Raw genomic sequence first — 21,153 nt, 5'->3', positions numbered from 1 at the left:
CCCATCAAGTACATCATCAGCCTACTTAAAGGAGGGCAGCTTGCTTCATAAAACAAAACAAAAAAACCTCAGAAGACTGAGCACTCCAAACATACTCACTTGCCAGTGTTTTTGTAGGCTACTGCTGCTTGAAGCCACTAGTTTGAAACTAGTTTCATCTAATAAATGTGATAATAAACTATTAAAGGCATATATTTTAAATATATATATTTTTATAGAATGCAAAATAATCTTCGAACTTAAGCCAAAGCACATCCAGACAATAAGACAGCAAATGTGGCTTTCACTCTGAAAAGTAAAAATGCCTGCCTGCTTTCACAGCAATATGCCAGCACACATGTACATGGAGACAGTGCAGCCACCTGAAACAGCAGCATGAAACTGCAGATGAAGGAGCTTTTTCCCCCTCTTCCTTCCATTATACCTCATGCGGTGACATTGACTCAGCAGCAAGCAAGGCAGATTCATCCACAGAAACAGAACAGCTTTAAGTGCTTCCACTATAAACAACAGCAGAAACAAAGGCACAAAAACAAATGTCCCTAACAAACAGCACTGCCTATTAATATTCTTGCACTACTGTCAAGTTTCAGGGCTATCATTTTCTGTGCATTTTTTTCCTGTTATTTTCATCTGCCAGAGACACTCACTGAGGGCAGCCAGCTAACTTTTGCTTTTGGCAGAGAAAAGCTCTACAGAACTTGAAGCCTACATTTCTCAAGAGTTCTGCTCAGCTGCTGTAAAATTTGATGAGTGAAAACACCATTTCTACATCCACACGTTTTCTGACAATCAAAGACATTTTTTCTGACCCTCCTGTGCAGTGAAACACCACAGTCTTCTTCCAGCTTTAAATCAAATAGAGCCAAGAATGAAACAAAATCTCTAACCTTGTTGTAGTGGTACTATTGCTTTCACTACTGTGCTCCTTTATCCTTATTCCATGCTAATATTAAATAGCAGCTATGATACAGGCCTGAATGAGATTGATCCTTATACTTGTTTTTCAGAAACAGACAGATGTCATCATTTGCCATTTCTCAATTCCTTACAAAGAGCAGAAGCAGTAACTTATTGAGTTCCCCCCCAGCTCGTGCACAGACACTGACCTGCTTTTATTGGAAATCAAGTTGCACTCACTCTGCCTTCATCACTGAGAACTCGGGCTTCTCTCACACCCAGGTCATTACTCGTCTCGCTGAAGCCAGGGCAAGAGCTACATGGGCAATAGAGATTATCAAAAAGAATGCAGGATCGAGTAATGGCTGTGATTCCAGCTTATCCCAGCTGTGCAGGTAGAGTCGACACTACACTGCCAGATGCTTGATGACTGAGGCTGGATAGAGGAGAGACACTGCATAGTCCTTGCCAAGGGACAAGCTACAAAATAAAACATTTTCAAGTGCCCTGGGATCAACAAAGGAATGACAAAAATATCCTAATAGGAAAAAGTCACAGTTTAATAAATCCTGTCCTGTCAAGACAGTAGATGCAAATTCATAAAACATCACGCTTCATTTGCCCTGGTGCTCAGAGAATTATTCATTTAATGATATTTCCTGATGTGGCTTTAATCTCATATTATTTGGTAATTTAGCCAACGTGATCTTTGCATTGACAATTTTATGAGATAAATTCAAATTATAAGCAGCAAGCAGCAATTAAGACATCAGCACTGAATTGTGTTTGATAGGTGGTCATTTTGAAGATCTGTCTCATTAATGTCTTTATTATTCGTCTCTCTCACCCACATATACACAAACTTCTTTCATTAACATTAGCTTCCTGCATGGTTTTGAAAGTGCAGGCCTGACAGCAGCAACATGAGTTTAGCAGTCCCTGTGCAGACTTCCAGCCATTACCGGAGCTCAAGTCTCACTCGTTCCCTGCTCTCTTTGAACACTGACAATGAATCACGTCAACTTGTGCCAGATGCCAGAGCAGTTTTGTGGTGTCAATAAATATTCAGAGGAGACATGCTTCAGATAAAGACAGCAATTTATTTCAAACAATGATCTAAGCAGGGTTCAGACCTAGAGGTAAGAGGATGTTGGACTAATTTACTGCATATCCTTCATCTCGTCAATCCTGGGAATATGAAGTCATATTTTAGGAATGAGAATTAATATTTTTTTCCACAGATTCTAATGCATGCTAGCCTCATCCTGGCATCTTTATAACTAGGAACAATTCATTGGCTTTCATTAGAGTGCATATGCACAACAATTTTAGGACAGCAATTTCTGTTCTATTAAAATAGAATCAAACTCTCTCCTTCCTTTTTTTGTAATGCTAGTTTACATTCCAGGATTTAAATAAAATTTTTCTCACACTGGACTATAGATACCGGTCAACAGCCCTGGTTAATTCCCACAGCAAGGTATTTTGGAGTTTTTTTCTCCTTCATCTTCACGTCAGATCATTTTAATTCCAGCAGAGACTGAGCGAAGCAATGCTGATTTCCCCAGATGGTTCTGCTTTCTTAGAACCCTGATGGAATGACAATTACAGCTGTGGAGATAGGCAAAACTGTGAAATAAATGATAGAAAAAACAATAACTAGATTTCACTGGCATGCACCAGATAACTGAAGCGATCATATGATTCATTATTGGCCCAGTGCACAATGCTGCTAAGCATATCTTTCATTCTTCATCAGATTTCACTAGGCCTCTTCCAGACCTCTTTCCTATGAATCCAAAATGACTGGCACATTCCTAAAGTAAGAAAAATGCTTTTCTTCCAGACTTCTCCCCTGTGACAAATGGGGTGTTATCAGCAAGGGAAAAACCATTTACTAGACTATCAAAGATGCTACTTCTTGGTATTTCCTTCAGGAACACGCAAAATTCTTTTTAATTTTGAGGCAGTTTTGCTGTACTACTGATGGGAATGGAGTCCCTTGCATGATATCAGCAGCCAAAACCAAAACCATAGCCAGTTGACTTACGGACAGGCTCTGGCTGTCTCATAGTCACTGACAGCACTGGATAAATATGGACGATATTTGTTTGAGCAGGTTTGCAAGGCCTTAGAAGAGCTAATATATATGCTCAGTAATAGAAAAGAAAGCAGTAAATCATGGCCATCAGTGGACATTAAGTAAAATAGACTGTTTGGGTGGGAGGGAGTTGGGGAAATTGTTGTTTATACTGAAGTATTTTAGTTTCCTGTGAAGTTGCTGATTCAACACCTAACTCGTAACAGCTCTTTTTATTTGCAGATATTCTGGGATAATGATAGGTATGGCTAGTAATCAACCCAGCAGCTGTCCATGAGATCTTCTCTGATTACTCCTATTTCTTTCTAATACAAGACTTTCTATGAGGTGCCCATTAGCAGTACAGTTCACAGAAATGAGAAAGAGGGCTTGCTTTCTTCCCGCACCTTGATAATGGAGCACAAAAGCAGCTAAACAGGGAGTGCCTGTAGCAGCCAAGTTGCCTGTTAAACAGGCAAGTCAGCAGAGACTCAGCCTTGCAGATATTCGTGTGTGAAGCATCTGCATAAAGCAGGGCTGTCCCATATCCCCTGCTGACTTTAAAATCTTAACTAGAATGTGCTACAATTTATCCTACCCCCCAGCTGCGCTAATGGGGGGGTTGGGGGGCAGGCCACTCCTGGGATTGTTATTATTCATTATTATTTTATAATGCCTGCTGGTGTTATTTTAGCAGCTGCTTGCATGAAGGAGTACCTAAAAGCCAGACCACCTCTGTGGCATCAGCACAAGGCACATGCACTGGGAATGGAGAGCAAGGACAGAATGATGCTGGGTATCTGTGTCAGTGCTAGTATCATGCAAGTTCTATGAGTGCAGGAATCACCTTTTCATAAATTAACTGAGCTCACCTACAGTTAGGCTTGGTTTTTGGGCATGCTGGGTACCTGCAGCTCCAACTGAACTGCAATGGCAGAAGCCTCAGCCAAGAGAACTACTAAGAGCTCCAGCAGCATAGCACAGGATAAAACCTGTAAGCAGGAGAAGTACCAGCAAATCCTTATCATTTTTACAGTGTAGTTTGTTCTGTTTCTGTAAAGGGTTCTCTAATGTGAGGCCTGGGACAGGGAGGCATTAACTGAGGTAGCTGGGTAATTCAGAAGATCTCTCCAGTCCTGTGCTCCTATTCTACTCCATGTACTCCAAACCTCAGAACTGATCACAAGCAGGTGCCAAGTGACATGATCACACTGTTCTTTTCATATTGGCCTACAGGAGAAAAAATGTGAAGACATTTGATAAGAAAATGATCAGTGATCATTTGTAGTAGCATAAATGACAGGGTTACATGCTGTACACTTTCCTTGGCTGGAGGAAGCTGCTTTCAGAGACACCAAATTTACCTAAAGTTTTACATAAGCAACATAACTCCCACTTGGATTCTCTCATTTCCTTCAATTCCTCTACCTTCCATTCTACCTCAGTGTCCCACTGCTCTGCTGCACACTGCACCCAGCACTCCCAATCCTCCACTGTTCTGCACATAAATCCCTTCCCCACAACCCCTTCCCAGTCTCCCCATGGACACAGTTCAGTTGAAGCAAAACACCGAACTCAGCACCTTGCATTTGATACCAGCACAGAGTGAAGGAGATCTCTACTGTTCTACAAAATGTCCAAGGTCTCCTGAATGTCAGAGGGTCCTGGGGAGCAAAACTGAGCCCTTTCTAACAATTTTGCAAAATTGGAGAGTGACAAAGGAATCTGAAGACTCTAGAGTCTGGCAGCTACATCTCTGCTGTGGGATATGTGAGAAATGGCTCTTTATTTTTCCTCATGTTTATCATCACAGACAACACAGTCAGAAACTCAAGGGATCTCCCAAGCTAGTTCCGTGCTTTGAGATGTACTATCTTTCCCTTGGGGAAGAAAAAAACCTAAAATCTCCTATCTGTGAAATGATCTAATTGCCCCTCAGTCAGTTTCTGTAAGTTAGCTCAAGTATATTTCCGCTAAACCTTTTTAACTTTATAAAGCAGTATCTTATTAAAATCCCCTTATTAAAATTTCCTTTTATCTCATGAACATTCAGCTTGGGCTGGAGAGAAAACAGTAAAATCAGTATGTTCTAGCACTTCAATGAGTGGAGTCATCTGCAGAACAATGAATGACTCCGTACTGGTAAAAGCATTCACAATTAATACACTATTGATATGGCCACTGTAAGATATTTAAATGTTTATTGGCATCAACATCTATTATGAAATCAATATTATTGAAGTTACAGTAAAAATAACTGAATTTCATCACATCCTAAATAATTACTGTTCTTGTTAAAAATAATAATAATAAAAAAAGAGGTAGGTGTGTATTTACATGAAATAACACTGCAGAAAAATGATTAGCCAAAAATATCTACATAAGGACAATATAATTTAAGACAGGCAGGGTGTTAATTAGAAGACAATATTTCTGAGGAGTTAAACAGGTCAGTATGAACATTTTCACTTAATCAAACATTGCAATAGATGCCATGCAGATTACTTAACCTATATCCCAAATGCAGAACAGGACTTGTCCAGTTTTCACCAAAACTGTGTTTATAACTTGTAAATTATATACTACAAGGACAAAACAAATGTTAGATACTGTGATGTGTGTGTATTTTGCTGTGACCTAAGACAGGTCATTCAGTGATGAGATGATTCAGTGTTAAGAATAATGAGCAGTCACACACTCCAAACTCAGACTGCTATAAAACCTCAGCCTTTTCTCTTTCCTTTCTACTATTTCCTCATCTGATTTAAATATATTATATTTTCATATTGGTTTGTATGGTTTTAATCTGATTCCAAAACACATGAAAAAAAATATATATACATGATACACTGGGCATATAATGGGACTTTAAGACTACTTGTCATCCCTTTAATAAAAATACAGTGAAAAGCTAGAACATCAGGCATCTTATTTTAGGACCTTGTGTATGTTTTTAATATAATTACAACCATTCCAGTTATTACAGACTTCACAGAGGCAACTCGTCTTTCTTTCCTTATCACATCACAACAAACGGCTGGACATCTAAACCTCTACTCTCTGCAAAAAGACACAGTAGATACGTACAGAGATTATTAGCACAGATACTCCATTGTGAGGGTTGCATCCAAATAATCTGAAAATAAGTCATACACGCCTGCTTTTCTCAAAGAGCACAGCTTTAGCAATGAAATTTCCTACTGCTTTAGCATACAGGTCTCTTGAAATTTCCTGCATGCTCCTGCTTGCTTTCACTCCATAAATACTTAATAGGTGGCCTTTGAGTTGAACTCTGGCTGATAAATTTTGAGGTTTGGTGGTTGGTAGGGTTTTGTTTTGTTTTGACAGTTCTACTCTCCTTACTGTAAATACACAATAGTGAAAAGTTTCTGAGGAAGAAGAATTATAGTCTGCAAATTCTTATTCAAGTAATGGTATAAATACCAACAGTTCTGCTTGGAATATTCTACCCTACAAACCGCAATATTATACCAGAACCAGCTGCAAACCAACTAGTGTCTTGGAAATCATGTCATTGCTGCATCTACATTGCTTCTGGTACCGCTGCTAGCCACTACAGATTTAGTTGGAGTACTCTGCTGCTCTAAGCTGAAATCAGGGACCTAACAAATTCCAATCACAATGGGCAGTGAGGAGCAGGGGCTGTGGTGGATTTTTAGTAGTTTGATATCATCCAAAGCATAGTAGCCAAGAATTCAAGAAACACAGCTCAGCTTGAAAAAAACACTTCCTAAAGCTGTGAACATCTGGGTTCTCCATGGAATGTCCTATTCCTTTAAAATCTCAGTCTTTTTGTTGTCTTTTATGAGTCTAAACTCTCAAAATATCAGTTCCGAAATTCACTGGCCTGATGACAAAAACAGAATAACTCCTATGACTGAGGAACAAGCCTGCTGTTCTCTATTTCTGCATACCCTCTCTATTGTTCACAAATATTTCAAACTCTCAAAGAAGGAAAAAAGAAATATCTTCATGACATGAGGAGACAGGCCATAGCTAACAGAGGGATAGGAAATTTATTCCTCTAATAGCAGGTACAGGTGTAGGGTCATTATCATTATTTCCTTCTTGTTTTATGCTTTTGAAGAAGTCTACTTACAGGTAGCTGGGAAGCTGGACATGAACCAGCAGTGTGCGCTTGCAGCCTGGAAGGCCAATACTATCCTGCATCAAGAGAGGGGTGGCCAGCGGGGAGAGGGAGATATGGTGGTAAAGGAAAAATGCAGTGGGAGTAAAAAGGAAAAGGACAGTAAAGAAGGTTAAATATATAAACAGTGGACTGCAGTGAGAACATTCCTGTTTTACTTGATACTATTGTCATAAAAACTCACACAATCAAAGATCTAGATGAATAAACACACCTTGTAACAAAGCTGATAATACAAAAATACTGCTGTATAATTAGCAATTTTACCTACTACTCTTATGTTAATGAATACCTACAAAAGTGCAAAATTATCTCACAGCTCTTATCAGCAAGACACATTACCATCATTAGAAAATACACTGTGAGAGTTCCAATGAGCTTTTCATCCTTATTTTTATCATATTTTTATCTTAAGCTTCTAAGTTTATATTTATTTTAGAACCATTATTCTGCTTTGCTTTACTCTAGTACTTTGCATCTGATTTCAGGGCCACTCCAATCATATTTTCCAAAAAATTAAAGCCCCCTTCCAAGGAGTTTGGTTGCATATTATGACACAGTGTCATACCACTGTTGATGAGTTATAACTGAGTCGCAAGCAACAAGTCGTGGTCTGAAACAGTTAATCATGAAGCTACACGAACAGGCAACATGAAAGGAAAAGGAATTAAATGTACACATTGAAATTGTATTTCTTCTGATACGACTCAACTCTCAAGTCTCTGAATGCACATTAGCAGCTAGCTAGTTGATTCAAACCCTTCTTGATTACAATTTAATTATAGGATTATAAATGTGATGTCATTTAGCATTTTGACAGTCAAATTAACCAAATACATTACTTACCACATCAGCCTAGGCTGGTAAAGTTGCATGCATGAAAGACAAATTATACTTATCTCAAGCGTTCTTTATAGAGTGTGCTCTGTATCTCTGGGATTTCAGAAGACACTCAGAACAAATTTCAGGACTCCTTTTCTTGTGGTCCCAGGTCTCCTTGAGAAATGAGGGTTAGATTTTTGCCTTTTTGGGGGCTAAATTTTCACAGTGAATCCTGCCCTTTGTCAAAACTGATGATGATTACTACATCGACAAAAATTGGGATGTGTGAGAGCCTCCTTCACCCCAAAGGGGCTCTTTACAGTCCAGAAAATAGACCGCTGTTTTCCCTCACAAGTGAAGGTGATAGGCACACGCTGCACTAATTACAAACATCCTTTAGATGAGCAAAACTTTACAACTGCCATGGATTTAAGCCATATTGTAAATTTAATTGCAATTATTCACACACAAGTGGAATGAGCCATTTCCCCTTTTCTACTGAAGTTCATTTATCCTCTTTTAATGCCACCACACATCGTTTGGCAAGGACCACTGTTATTGCAACTTCATCATATCATTTCTGGAGAGCAATCATTTTGGCACAGCAATATATGAGACTGTACCATATGGCATTAGCACGTAAAGGGGAATGGATCTTCTCCTTTCCTCTTCACAATGCTTTACATATAAGTGATATATCACTATATCTTCTATGAACTATATATGAAATTGTGAGTTTTTTGTCAAGTCGCCACTCACTAAAAAATTCCCAGGCCTTTAAGTCTGGAGTCTCATTACTGCTAAGTCTGCCAATACTTAAATACTTACATCTTAAACTTCAAGATGTTAAATTTAAATTTCCATCCAAAGTAAAGCTTTTAATTCAGTGAATTTCATTTCACTTCAAAAGGTAGAAACATAAACAACGAAGGTGCATTAGTCAAATCACCATCTTTCAAGAATCGTCAAGTAGCTTGATCACCAATTTCTGGATGACATCAACAGAAACTGAAAAGGAAATTATATATGAAAAATACTAAAAGTTGTTCAGTTTTGGCACATACTTCTATAAATCTGATTCATTAAGCAAAAATAATTCTGTATAATCTAGCACTTCTCAAACTTTAAACCTTCTACAAAAAGATTGTTAAGTATGGAAAACGCTAAATGATAGTCTTATAGTCTTAAGACAAAATCAACACAGAAAACACGCAAGGAGATTACTCTGAAGTGTGTGGAAAGGAGTAATAAAATGGAATATACTGTAATTACCTCAACAGAAAAAGTGTTCACTAAAATAATTCTGAAAAATTCTGGAGTAAAAAGTACACTCCAAAATTAGTACTAGTTTGTTTGAACAGAGAAGAAAAATGAGATGCAAGAATATTATAACACTGATCAGGGTCAACAAGGAGGCACCCCAGCTCCACTGATAACAAGAGTGGTTAAACAGCAGAATAAGTACTAAAACTGTTTTCCTTCCACAGTTTATTCATCAAGGAAAAAGAAAAAGAAAGATAAAAAGAAAAGCAAAAAAAATTCCAGGGTAGTAGAAACAAAACAAAACCAGCCAGAATAAACTGAGCAGAAAGAAATGGAGACCTAAAGTTCAGTGATTTTATTCACCATATCAGGAAAAAATACCTCCAGGCACACAGAGGTAAGCAAGAACACAAAGAAAAGGGACATGCACTGATTAACTACACCTATTCAGCAAATAGCTTGATATGTTTCACTCTGTTTGCCAAGTCTTAAGACTTAGAGAACTTTAATACAAGAGATGAGAAGATCCTCAGCTACGTGGACTTACATCAGCCAAGGAGTTTACCCAATACCTTGCAATGTAAGTCCTTCATCTTGCTGTTACAGACTTCTCCATGACACTATCTGATACATGTCTCTGAAAATGAAAACTCTGTACAGGATGCTCCATATGGAGGCTGGCTGCGGGAACTCCTGTCTCACTCATCTCCCAGAGCAATGGAAAACATTCTACTTGAAGGAACAGTGCAATGTATTTCCTGAGAAGTTTTCCCCTCTTCCACCATGCCCTACTGATCATGTACTACATGGCTAGTGAGGTCTGTGACAGAGAGGTGTGTCAAGATACTAAAATTTGCTTTTCAGGGGAGAATTGTCATTTTGTTTTGTAACTTTCTCCATTCTAAGAGGTAGTTGGTAATGTTCCCTTACAATAATGCTTTTCTTTTAGACTATGTATAACATAATGGTCTGAACGGACCCATTTCCTCCTCTTTCAGATATGAATTATATTCCCAGATTTCTGTTGGATTTATGACATAGCCCCACACATGCAGCTTACTGACTCAAGTACACACAGTGCTCTGAAAAACAGGACAGAATGCCTGTGTGCACAAAAAGTTCTATAAAAATGATGGATGAAAATTAATATCTAAGTGCTTAATATTATATTGAGCAATTTCTTAATTATTCTAATCAGGTTTTTAATATCCTTGATTAAGTGTCATTTCAGAGTATGATTTGAAGCTGCTTTTTGCTACCCTAACTAAGCACTCTAGACAGGGTCCCACCAAGCCTCATATGAGACCATCATTTAATGCACCATCTGCCTAAGCTTCTTTCAGCCTACTCCCTTAAAGGCTTTTCAATCTGTAGTTGCAAGCCAGGCACCTGCTGTCAACAAACTTGTGCTTGAATATCACCTACATCCCATCATTTCCTCATCCTTTGATGGTCAGGAAATACATGTAGCTTGCTTCTAATGTGATCTCCTTTTAGATTTTTCTTTTAATATTCTCTGAACTTCTGCTGACTCATTGTGTTTCTTTACAGGAGATGGCAAGCAGAGCCTCTTTATCATAAGTGTCCTTTGATCCTGCTTTCTGACTTGCCTGTCTCTCTTGCCTCGTTTGTTCAGTACACCCTGTAAGTGCCCTTTGATCTCATGCACTCTGGCCTCCCTTATTCATTCTTACATTACAAAGGAAACTGCCTTTTCCAAGTTTATAGGTGGACCTCTTCTTCTGAAACCCATACATTTACTAGAACTTTCAATGTTTTAATGTTTTTTTTTTTTTGTTTCTACAAGCTTTAGTTTTTTTTTTTTTACTGTCACACTGCATCACTTTGCACGTTTCCCTACACCTGAAGCATTATTTCTTTTGTGAAATTATGTATACGTCCTTTACAACATTCCTTTGTATATAATCTTCAACTTGTGATTTTGTTTTATACAGACTGTTCTGCACCAAGATAGCTCCGCAAAGATTGCTACCATTTAATGTACTTTACACATTAATTCTCATTTATAGGTAGGCAGCTTGAGGATCCCTTTATTGCTGTTTAGCAAAATCAACCCAACCTGAAACTTAAACCTGAAAGTAAAAATCCTTTCACAGGTCTCCACATTTCTTTATTTTATTTACAAAGAGTGAAGAGTAGCCAGGCCAGCTCTTTTTCAGGGAACCCCTGAAGGACAGGTGTGTCTCCTGCGTGTGTATATCATGCTTTCAGCTTTCAGCACCCCAGTGCATCCATGACCCCACAGAAACCTTAATTGCAGAGGGACAGGAAGAAGAGCTGAGGATGTATTGTAATTTTGCACTCAGAAAATGCAGCACCATAATTTTAAAAATTTGAAAATAATAAGAAATCAACAAAAAACAGAGATAGTTGCACTGTCTGGACATTGACATCCGAGACAGATGGAATGGCAAGAATTGTCAGCACTGCATCCTCTTTTTCCTTCAACTCTTGGAGATTAAGTCCTTCCCACGCTCTTCCTCTTGGATGAGCTACCTTTTCCTTCTTATGTTTTTTTTTAGAATTTTATTTGCAATACCTCATAAAATACCATAAAGTCCTGATAAATCAGTGCAAAACAACTAACTACACATGCCACAGCATTTAAGAGCTCAGTTCTCCTTCCTGGTGATGACCCAATAACGACATCAAGTTCAGATGTGTGTTGTGGTGTCCTAGAAAAGAAGCCCCCCTCAAGTTATGCACAGCTCTTCAGTTCATCTGCTAGTTCAGAGGGGACCAAGTACATTCTAACATGACCATCCAGCTTCAGCTTAAGGCCCTGTAGCTGCTGGCTGTGGATGAAAAACATGCTGCAGGATGTGTGACTACACAGTTTATCTTTGACATTTTATATAAGCTCCATTTCCAAATCTCAGTCTCTCCATGCACTTGACTCTTTCTTCTGAGTTCATTTTCACCTGCTTTCCTTCAGCATGTGCAGATGCTTAGAGCAGGCTAAAGCCTGCAGGTATTGCTGACCTCAGAAAATATTGAACTGCCTTGCCTTCAGCACTATCCTGAGTCAGGTAGATACATGCTGTTTTCTGGCATTTTTTTAAATTCTTTCTATACACAATGCAGTGTATGCTAAATGGTGCTGCAATTCAAGCCTTTTCAAATGTAAGCATCTTCCCATCCCTTGCTGTTCCCTTGTATTTTATTGTCACACAGCTAAATTCTGTTGTCCAATTCATAACCTTTTTGCAGCCTTTAAAGTCAGCTGAAAGTGTTAAATTCTAATTTGTCAGTGCCAGGAAGCATGAAATCTCTGAGTCCTTTTTTAAAAAGCATCTGAGCTTTTAAAATGCTTTAAAAATTAAAATGCTTTAAAATGCTTTAAAGAGCATCGGATGGCTCTCAAACTTTTGCGTGCCACATACTTACTGTGAAGTCTGACAGAGAAAAATGTGTGTTGGCAACACTGCTTAATCCACATTGAAAAAAAGAAAATTGAAGCCATACTTCTAGCAAGATTGGTTAATGATCAATAGCGACAGGTAGCTATAAACACAGTAATGGAGATCCTCTCATATTCTCTCTCATCCTCTCACACAGCCCTCCCATAACTACATTTCAGGAAAATTAATTTGTTCTGACTCCCACTCTGGGCAAGCTACCACAAAAATAACATGAGATTGGGGGAAAAAAAAGAAAAGAAAAGAAAAAAAAGTCAAAGAAATTTCCCATGAAGAGAAATACAAACAGCTGTAATGCTAAACAAAAACAGCCTAACCCATCTGTAAAATAAAAAAAATGCAATGACCATAGAGTGAAAGAAGAGGGTGCTCCTGAGGAGTCTTCTCTGTTGGAATCTCAATATCTGTAGAACAGCACTCTCAAGAGATGAGAGGAGACAGAAGAAGTTTATGAACAGTCTAAAATGCGCTTTTTTTTTTTTCTGGTAAAATGCCTAGAGGTTTAACCACTAATCGTTAAAACTCTGATTTTCCTGAGCCTATTTCTTACTTATTAATGGGATGTTCCCAGAAGCATTCCCAAGAAGAGAAGAACCATAATATCCACCTGAAAATGTCACATTTTTTGACTTCTTAAAATAAGCAGTCCAGAAGAAGGGGCAGAATTTCAATCGCAATGTAGAAAGGCAAATACAGCTTTCAAAATAACTCAATCATTTCTCAACTGACAGTAGAGCAAATGAGAGAGTGAAAGTCCTGCAGTTGCCGGGTTAACCACTCTCAGCAGCAGCCTCTTGGTCTGGGAAGACCCAAACAGGAACACAACAACTCAGAGAAGTTTCTTATTCAGAGCCAAAAGAAGTCTGGTGGCTTTCTGATGTAACACAACCAGTAGGTTCACTTGAACTACTGAAGTCACTGGAATGATCTCATTCTCTCACTGTGATATTCTGATGTAAATTCTAGCTCTATCCAGGAGTATCTCACTCTCCCACTTCAGCTGACTGACCTGGCATCTGGCGTGCTACGTACATAGTTTCAGAGTGCCTGTGCCTGGACACACTATTGCTATGCTGAGTATCCTCCTATCAGGGACATGCAACTCAGATTTTTTAATACAGCTTATCTGGTTTTGAATGTATTGTCAAGAGACTTGCATGTCCCATATTTTTAAACTACAATGGGCAGATTTCTTACTTATTCTATTAGATTAACGATCATGATTTCATTTAGCATTAGCAAGGATGTCAGTTCTATTTCAGTGGAAGTCTCATTAATTCAGGGTAATTTATATAGGATTTAAAATGTGTTTAAGTAGCTTCTTGCAATGAAAGTGATTTCTAAGCTTCCTAGAGTGATTATATGTTCATTATCACTTTGTGCATGCTTTGGCATGTTACAAAGACTCCATTGCTTCAGAAAACTACATTTGGAGGTATAAATTTAAAAGGTGGGAATATTAAGTACTCAACACACATGGATCTGCAGAATCAAGACACCTACTCTGAGCACCCTTAGACATAACTTAAAATACCAGAAAGCATACTGGCAACAAGAGTTTCTCAGTAAAGGAACATACCTTTACATTTTCAAAAAGAAAATAAACACAAACAAGTAATTCTGCCTGTCTTAAGTGAGCTATAAAAACATTAAATCAAATGTACTAATTAAAGGAAAGCTCCATTAACCATTATTTCTTGGCAAAATATAAGTGTAATAGGATAACAGTAAAGGTAAATAAATGCAGCACATATGTAAATTACATATCATCAAGATCACCAATCCCCTGCTAAGCAGTTTCCTGCAATAGTTCACACAGATAAGGGTCTGTGTAGGTCTTTAATACCTCCAGAGTAGGAGTCTCTACAATCTTTCTGGGCAGCCTGTTCCAGTGCTCTGTCACTCACTCAGTAAATAAGTTCTTCCTCGTGTTTGTATGGAACTTCCTGTGTTACAGTTTCTGCCCGTTGCCCCTTATCACATCACCACACGCCATTGAAAAGAGCCTGACCCGTCCACCTGACTCCCATCCATTAGATATTTATAAACTCTTATGAGATCCCCTCTAAGTCTTCTCCAGACTGAACAGCCCTGGGTCTCTCAGCCTTTCCTCATTCAGAAGATGCTCCAGGCCCCTAATCATCTTTGTGACCCTCTGTTGGACTCTCTTCAGAAGATCCCTGTCCTTTTTGAACTGGGGAGCCCAGAACTGGACATAGTACTCCAGATGTGGCCTCCCCAGGGCAGAGTAGAAGGGGAGGATCACCTCCCTCGACCTTCTGGCCACATTCTTTTTGATTTCCCCAGGATACTATTGGTCCTCTTGGCCACAAGGACACACTGCTGACTCATGGACTACCTGTTCTCCACATGGGCAAACAGAAGCAACATTAGTATCTGAACTATTGACTTTTGCATAAGAAGGACTGAAATACCTAGTGCTACCTTGAAGACTTAGAAATATTTAAAGCTACAAAGTTTCTTCTTTATTGTATTCCACCCAGACTAGGCTGAGTCTGGTGTCTATCCTCTAGGAGTCCAGAAAAAGGTTGAGAAAGATTGCCAGACAACCCATATAAAAAAGGCCTGAGTCCATTTGAAAACTACATCAATCAAGACTTCTGCATTTTCTACTGCCTTTTGGTCATCCAGAGAAATACAGAACAAATCATGCATACAAAGAGCATCCTGTAAATGTTGTAAGCAAATCTGGTTCACTATAAAAATGATTTTTCTTCTAGATTTGTCCTACCTTTCACCCTTTAAAATCTGATAACTCCTAGAAAAGAGACGCCACACTACCACAGCATTTCACTGATGACACAAGTCCTGTCTCTAGCCCTTGAGGAAGACACTTTTTTATTCATATTTATCCTAATCCACATTTAAGGAGATGTTACCACATAGATAATTTTTTCTACAGTTAAACAGACCAGAGCTCCTTTGCTTTGCAGTCTCCATTTCAATCTGCATCGTGAGTTTCCATGGAGATTTGCAAAGGGAGAGATCTCTGCTATGTCAAATCTGGAGAGCACAAACATTTTCTTTCCAATATTTAAGCAAACAAATCCAGAAATAACACCTTGCCCTTAAGCTCCTTACCTTGATCCAGAGAGTCAGCCTCCTGCCTGATCTTAGAAAAAGTTAAAATCTCTGAGCTTCAGTTTCCTGTAAATATAACAGTTCTTCCCTTCTGCCACGTTTTACCATTCTTGTGTACTTCAAAGGTACAATCTTTAGGGCACGGAGTCTCTTACTAAAATTTTGCACATTGCTTAAAGGAAAAAGGAAAAGAAAAAGGAAACGCTATTAGTTTGAGAATTCGTAAATGAAGTATTCACTCTTGTTCACACCAATTAATGCCAAAGAGATAATTTTCTATAAGCCAGATAACCTCCCAAGCTTCTGTAAGATTTTTTTCCATTTCTCTCAACAGGTGCAACTAGTGCTTTCAACCACCAGTGATTAGACCTTGTCATCTGAGCATATATATATATATATATATATAAAAAGTTCAGAGCAGAACTAGCTTAATTATGGTGATAGGTATAATCAGATACCGCTAAATAAACGATTAAAACAATTAACTGAATTTTGTAAGACACTGAATACACACACAGCAATACTATATTGCTTTCAAACACTGCAGATGATTTGGTTATTATAATACTTAGGGGAAAGCCATTTGCACTGATAATAAACTAATCTAAGAATTTTGTCTACACAATTTCTGTACATGAAAACTGTAAACAGCCAGCACTGAGGAAAAGGAAGGGGAAACATCTAAAGAAATGTTGTGTGGCAAACATACTGTTTTCCAAAGGATTTTAACTCCTTTTTCTGACTTACGGTCTTCCTTGATTTTTGTCAGCATCTTACACAAATGCTTTCTCTAAGCAGTTTTTCTATATGGTTGAATATTAGCACATTTTTATCATTTGATATTTTTAAGTAACTTCATCGAGGCAGGATTAAGTAAATTGAGCCTAGAGAACAGTCCAAAATTAAATGCTATGGAAAAGCTTCAACCCAGCATTCTATCTTTCCCCTAAGATTGTAGTACATACATTAAAGAATAATCAGAAGGAAAAAAAGTACTTTATTTCTCATGCTGAAGCTCGCTCCCAGGCTTAAATTTTATGGGTAGTATTCCTGACCAAGTTTTAAACGTAAAGTAATAGAGAGCAGAGGTGAAAGATCAGTTAAATAGTAAGTTACATAGTTTTGTAAAATAAAATTTGATTTAATTTACCAAGTTTTTGCAACACATGTGAAATTTACCAGTCAAAAATTATGAAATCATCTATTCCCCTTTTCTCATTTAAAAATAAGGAATCTTTCCCTTTTTTCCTGCTGTCTTCTCACCTGTATCTTTCTTCCCTTTCAACTCTATTAGCATATTTTCTTACTGTTACATTGTCAAGTACATTAAGCTGAGAACAAAAATCTTGCAAGGTAAATAGATCTAACATCTGTGGAGTTTTGAGAGAATGAAGACTCAAAGCAATAGGAATCTTTTGAGCACTATTTTTCACAAAGGTTCACCAATAAAATGATCACTGCAGGGCTCTGCAGTTTCCAAAAAACAAAACAAAACAAACAAACATGGGTGAGAACTTTAAAACAATTCAGTGTATACTTTAAAGTGTAGCACAGTACATTTATTTTGGCATTTAAATCCCTCATTTCCCCAAGGACAAACTGTGTACATCTCAAGTAATGATGCCCAGATGGTTCTATGGATATGGCTTAGCAGTCAAGTTTCTGCTGGTGCAAACTGGCAAATTCACTGATCTCTCATATGCTCTCTTGAAAACTCACAAGCAATTTAATCTTCAGGATAGCACAGTACTGTTAGTAGGTCCAACAGCCTGCTTAAGAACCAGTTTTTCAGCAGTAATATTTGCCATTATGATTTTGAAATGTACCTTCCAAAAATTCACAGTATTTATTCAAAATTTATTCAAAATACATTGTTTTGCAACCATTCACGCCACTAAGTTTGCAAGTGAAAGGAAATCTCCAGGGGTGTGAACAGTGCCAAAACAAATGCACATACTAAGTCAAATAAATATTTGCAGATTTCTTTTCAGCATTCACCAAGCTTTAGTGTCAACACATTTGCGATCACTGCAATTAGCAGCAAGTGAGACCTCGAGACTAAGATATAGGGAAATATTCTTAAAGAGAGAAAAGACCTCACTTGACTTGCTAGAATGATGAGGAGATAAACTGGAACTGAACAAGCAGCACATGGTGTTTCTAAGGAGTTATACAAGTTTAGCAGAAAAAGCTGCACCATTAGTTCACTTAATAGAACATTCTGTTACTGTTAATTTGCTCTGTTGCTGTGCAGAACAAAAGAGGAATATATAACTTTATTTTAAAAAGAAATGAAAGACTATATAAAATAATTACACTATTATGAGACTAGATTTACTGCCAGAATTGCTAGGACTCTCTCTTCATTGTTTTTTTAATCGGTACGTATATTCAAACATAAATCACAGTATATGGAAAATTGACTCTCTCTGACTTCAAGAGTAAGGAAAGGGATTTATTTATTTGTTTTTCTGTAAGCATCATTAATAGTCTACAGGCAGAATAAATTCACATATTTATTTTGATCATCACAGAATTTAAAGATGAAGGTATCTCCTTCATTTCTTCACATCACCTTATGGCTGACTCCATAGCAGCTAACCTATCTAGTTTGCTTAGTGACATAATGGAAGGTGGAAAGAGTGGGAAAAGAAATTAAAAGGAAATGAATGTTTTGGTCTTTGCAATACAACTTAAAAAGGTAGAGCTCTTCTGGAATTAAGAAGCACCATATTAAACCACGTAATAACTTCACTTTCTCATGGAAAAAGTGTAATTATTCACAGAATGAGAACTAGTGGAATCATTCAAGTTGGTGTATCTCCTGTGATTTATAGCTAAATAGCTCACAAGTTTTCAAATGAAAGAAGGGCTTTCTTTTTTCTTTTGAAAACTGAATATTGAACATCTGGCAAGATAGTGAATGGTGAGAACAAACCTTCCCTCTTATTTTCCTACTATCAACTTACTCAAAGGAAAATTTCACAAAAAGATCAGAACAGCAGGAGGTTGTTGTTTGTGTCTGGCATTTTTCATGGGTTATTCATTGCATTCCCTTGAAACATTCCTGATTAGACTAGCATGTACTCTCAGGAGGAAAACCATTCTTTAAAATCTCTGAGGATGGACTACCATGCTTATCAAACTAAGGAAACAGTTAATCATCCTCCTGGTTCATGTGTTAAATTTCACTTCTGAACTTGTCATCTTTGGATTCCAGCCTCATGAATTTGCTATTCTTATATTTTTCTGAGCAGCCATATAGCATAGAAAATTTATCTATTATTTCTTGTATAGTGCATCCATATCGCTACAAGGAGAACAGTGTAGAGATCTACTAATAGCACTGTTGAGGGAGGCCAAAACATTAAGTCAGCTGTGCGGCTTTTGGGTCAGGACTTAATTAGGTCAGTATTCACTTACAGTTGCAGACTCCAGACCATTTATGACCACAAACACCAATGGTACAGAAAGATGACATACTTTCTGTACCCCAAATATTTGATAGTTCTCCATGTACATATTTATGATTACATAAATATATCCAGTCACAACATTACACTGATTTCGTGTCCAGGTCAAAATACATCAGAGTTTCAAAACTTTTCCATCATAGCTTGTCTCCACCCTTACCATTATTATCACTACAGGAAACAATTCACAATAAAACACAGATTTCCTTGCTCTTTTCAGCATAACAACCAACTCAGATCATCTTGCGTCAGTAATCTTCTCTTTTCCAGCAACTATCATACTTCCAAAACTTGTGTCACCCTTGAACTTCACTAGTGGTACACATCTTATTATGCTAATGCTGGAAAGAGAGAAAAGGAAGCATTTCAGACAGGAATCATTTCTCAGTGACTTATTTACAGTTCAATTTGAGACACAACTTTTAGATATTCTTCATCCATACATTTTATAACATTTTGATTTTGTGTCACTTTAGTTGCTAATGAGAAGCTGGGTAGTACCAATATGATGTTTCATTGAATTATCAATGTTTCCCATTCATCAGGAACAAGAGTAACAGGTATTTCTAAAACAGATTGTATCTAGCACAATTTTGTCCAGGTTTAGCACCAGATTGACAGGCCAAGAATTATCACTCTGTTTTAGCATACTTAAGTGTTGTGTACTTGTTTTCTTTTATATCAGGTAATTTTTTTTTAAAGAAAAATCCTGAAAAATCATTATCTGTGATCCATAAAAGCTCTTCACAAGTCACTTAGATCTACAACTACAAAATATTTTTCTTTTATCAGTTTCTGTTTAAGAAACTGCTGAGTTGCAACTCTTTCCTTTTCCATAAAAGATGAGACTTCAGTATCCATTTGAAAGCAGACTCAGTAAAGCACAGGGGTCCAAACACATGATGCTGTGTAAGCCAATGAAAAACTGGACTTGGGGGGAAGTGTCACAAGATTTTTATTTACATTTTCTTTAGGCTAACATGTTAGTGATGTGTTCACAAAGTTATTTAACTAGTTCAGGCTTCTATTTTTTATTTATGTAAACAAAGATTTAGATGTGTTTAAAGTGGCTAATATCTTTCCATTGGCAAGAGAAATAAGATATTAATCTTGCTTTCATAACCTCTAGGCAGGGAATTTTTCTCTAATGCATGCACTTTTCATTCTAAGTATCTAGACTATTGGTTTGATCATCAATTTGTAAACAATTACTGACATGTTCCTGAATAATTCTAGTTATCATTCCTAGCTTTTTATGCCCAAATTCATGGCTAACAACTTTAGCTATGGCTAATAGTTTCAGCATTTGGAAACTGCCAAAAATTGAACGCTATTTATCTAAAAGGTACCATCATTTAGCAACAGGATATGCAGTTTGTCACTGCCTCTTCCTTTTTTTTTTTTTAAAAAAAAACTTGGTATGCCATGATCACAATTTTTACTCCCATAATAAAAACCTCCTCCTCAGGATTCATTAGTACTAATACTGGTAATATCAACCAAATTACTGTCTATAAATAAGAAATACTTCTCTACTTTGTTACCAGTGAAATTAGTGCTAAAGCATGCACATGAAACAATTTTCTTCAACTTCTTTCTTTAGTTTTATAAATTCATTGGTCTGATTTGGATTTGTACTCAGTTGGTTCTGCCATTCACTTTCCACTTTCTTCTGTTCTTTAATATTCTCCTAATGTCTTTTTAGCTTTGTTTTCAGAATAATTCCAGCAAAAAACAGGCCTCCTTCTCACAGTTTCTCCAGCTATCCATCACCCACATTTTGAAGGAGGTTAGCACACAAAGACTAATCATCGTTCTCTGAGGGCTTAGCTACTAATAAAATCCTACTTACTCAGTGGGAAACCTGAAGGATGATAGAATATGATTTTTAGAATGAAATGATGT

The 21,153-nt window shown here is 37.4% G+C and overlaps 1 long non-coding RNA gene across 1 annotated transcript in view; it reads right to left on the bottom strand.

Moving 5' to 3' along the window:
* Positions 1-21,153, bottom strand: part of LOC112532120 — a 183,799-nt gene that overhangs the window by 145,082 nt on the left and 17,564 nt on the right. The window contains exon 2 of the long non-coding RNA XR_003074475.3: positions 15,776-15,947. This is a non-coding gene — a long non-coding RNA (uncharacterized LOC112532120). The remainder of the gene's footprint in view (positions 1-15,775; positions 15,948-21,153) is intronic.

This window comes from Gallus gallus, chromosome 3 (assembly GCF_016699485.2).
Source record: "Gallus gallus isolate bGalGal1 chromosome 3, bGalGal1.mat.broiler.GRCg7b, whole genome shotgun sequence".
Taxonomy (NCBI): Eukaryota; Metazoa; Chordata; class Aves; order Galliformes; family Phasianidae; genus Gallus; species Gallus gallus.
This window is presented reverse-complemented; position numbering and strand designations above follow the sequence as displayed.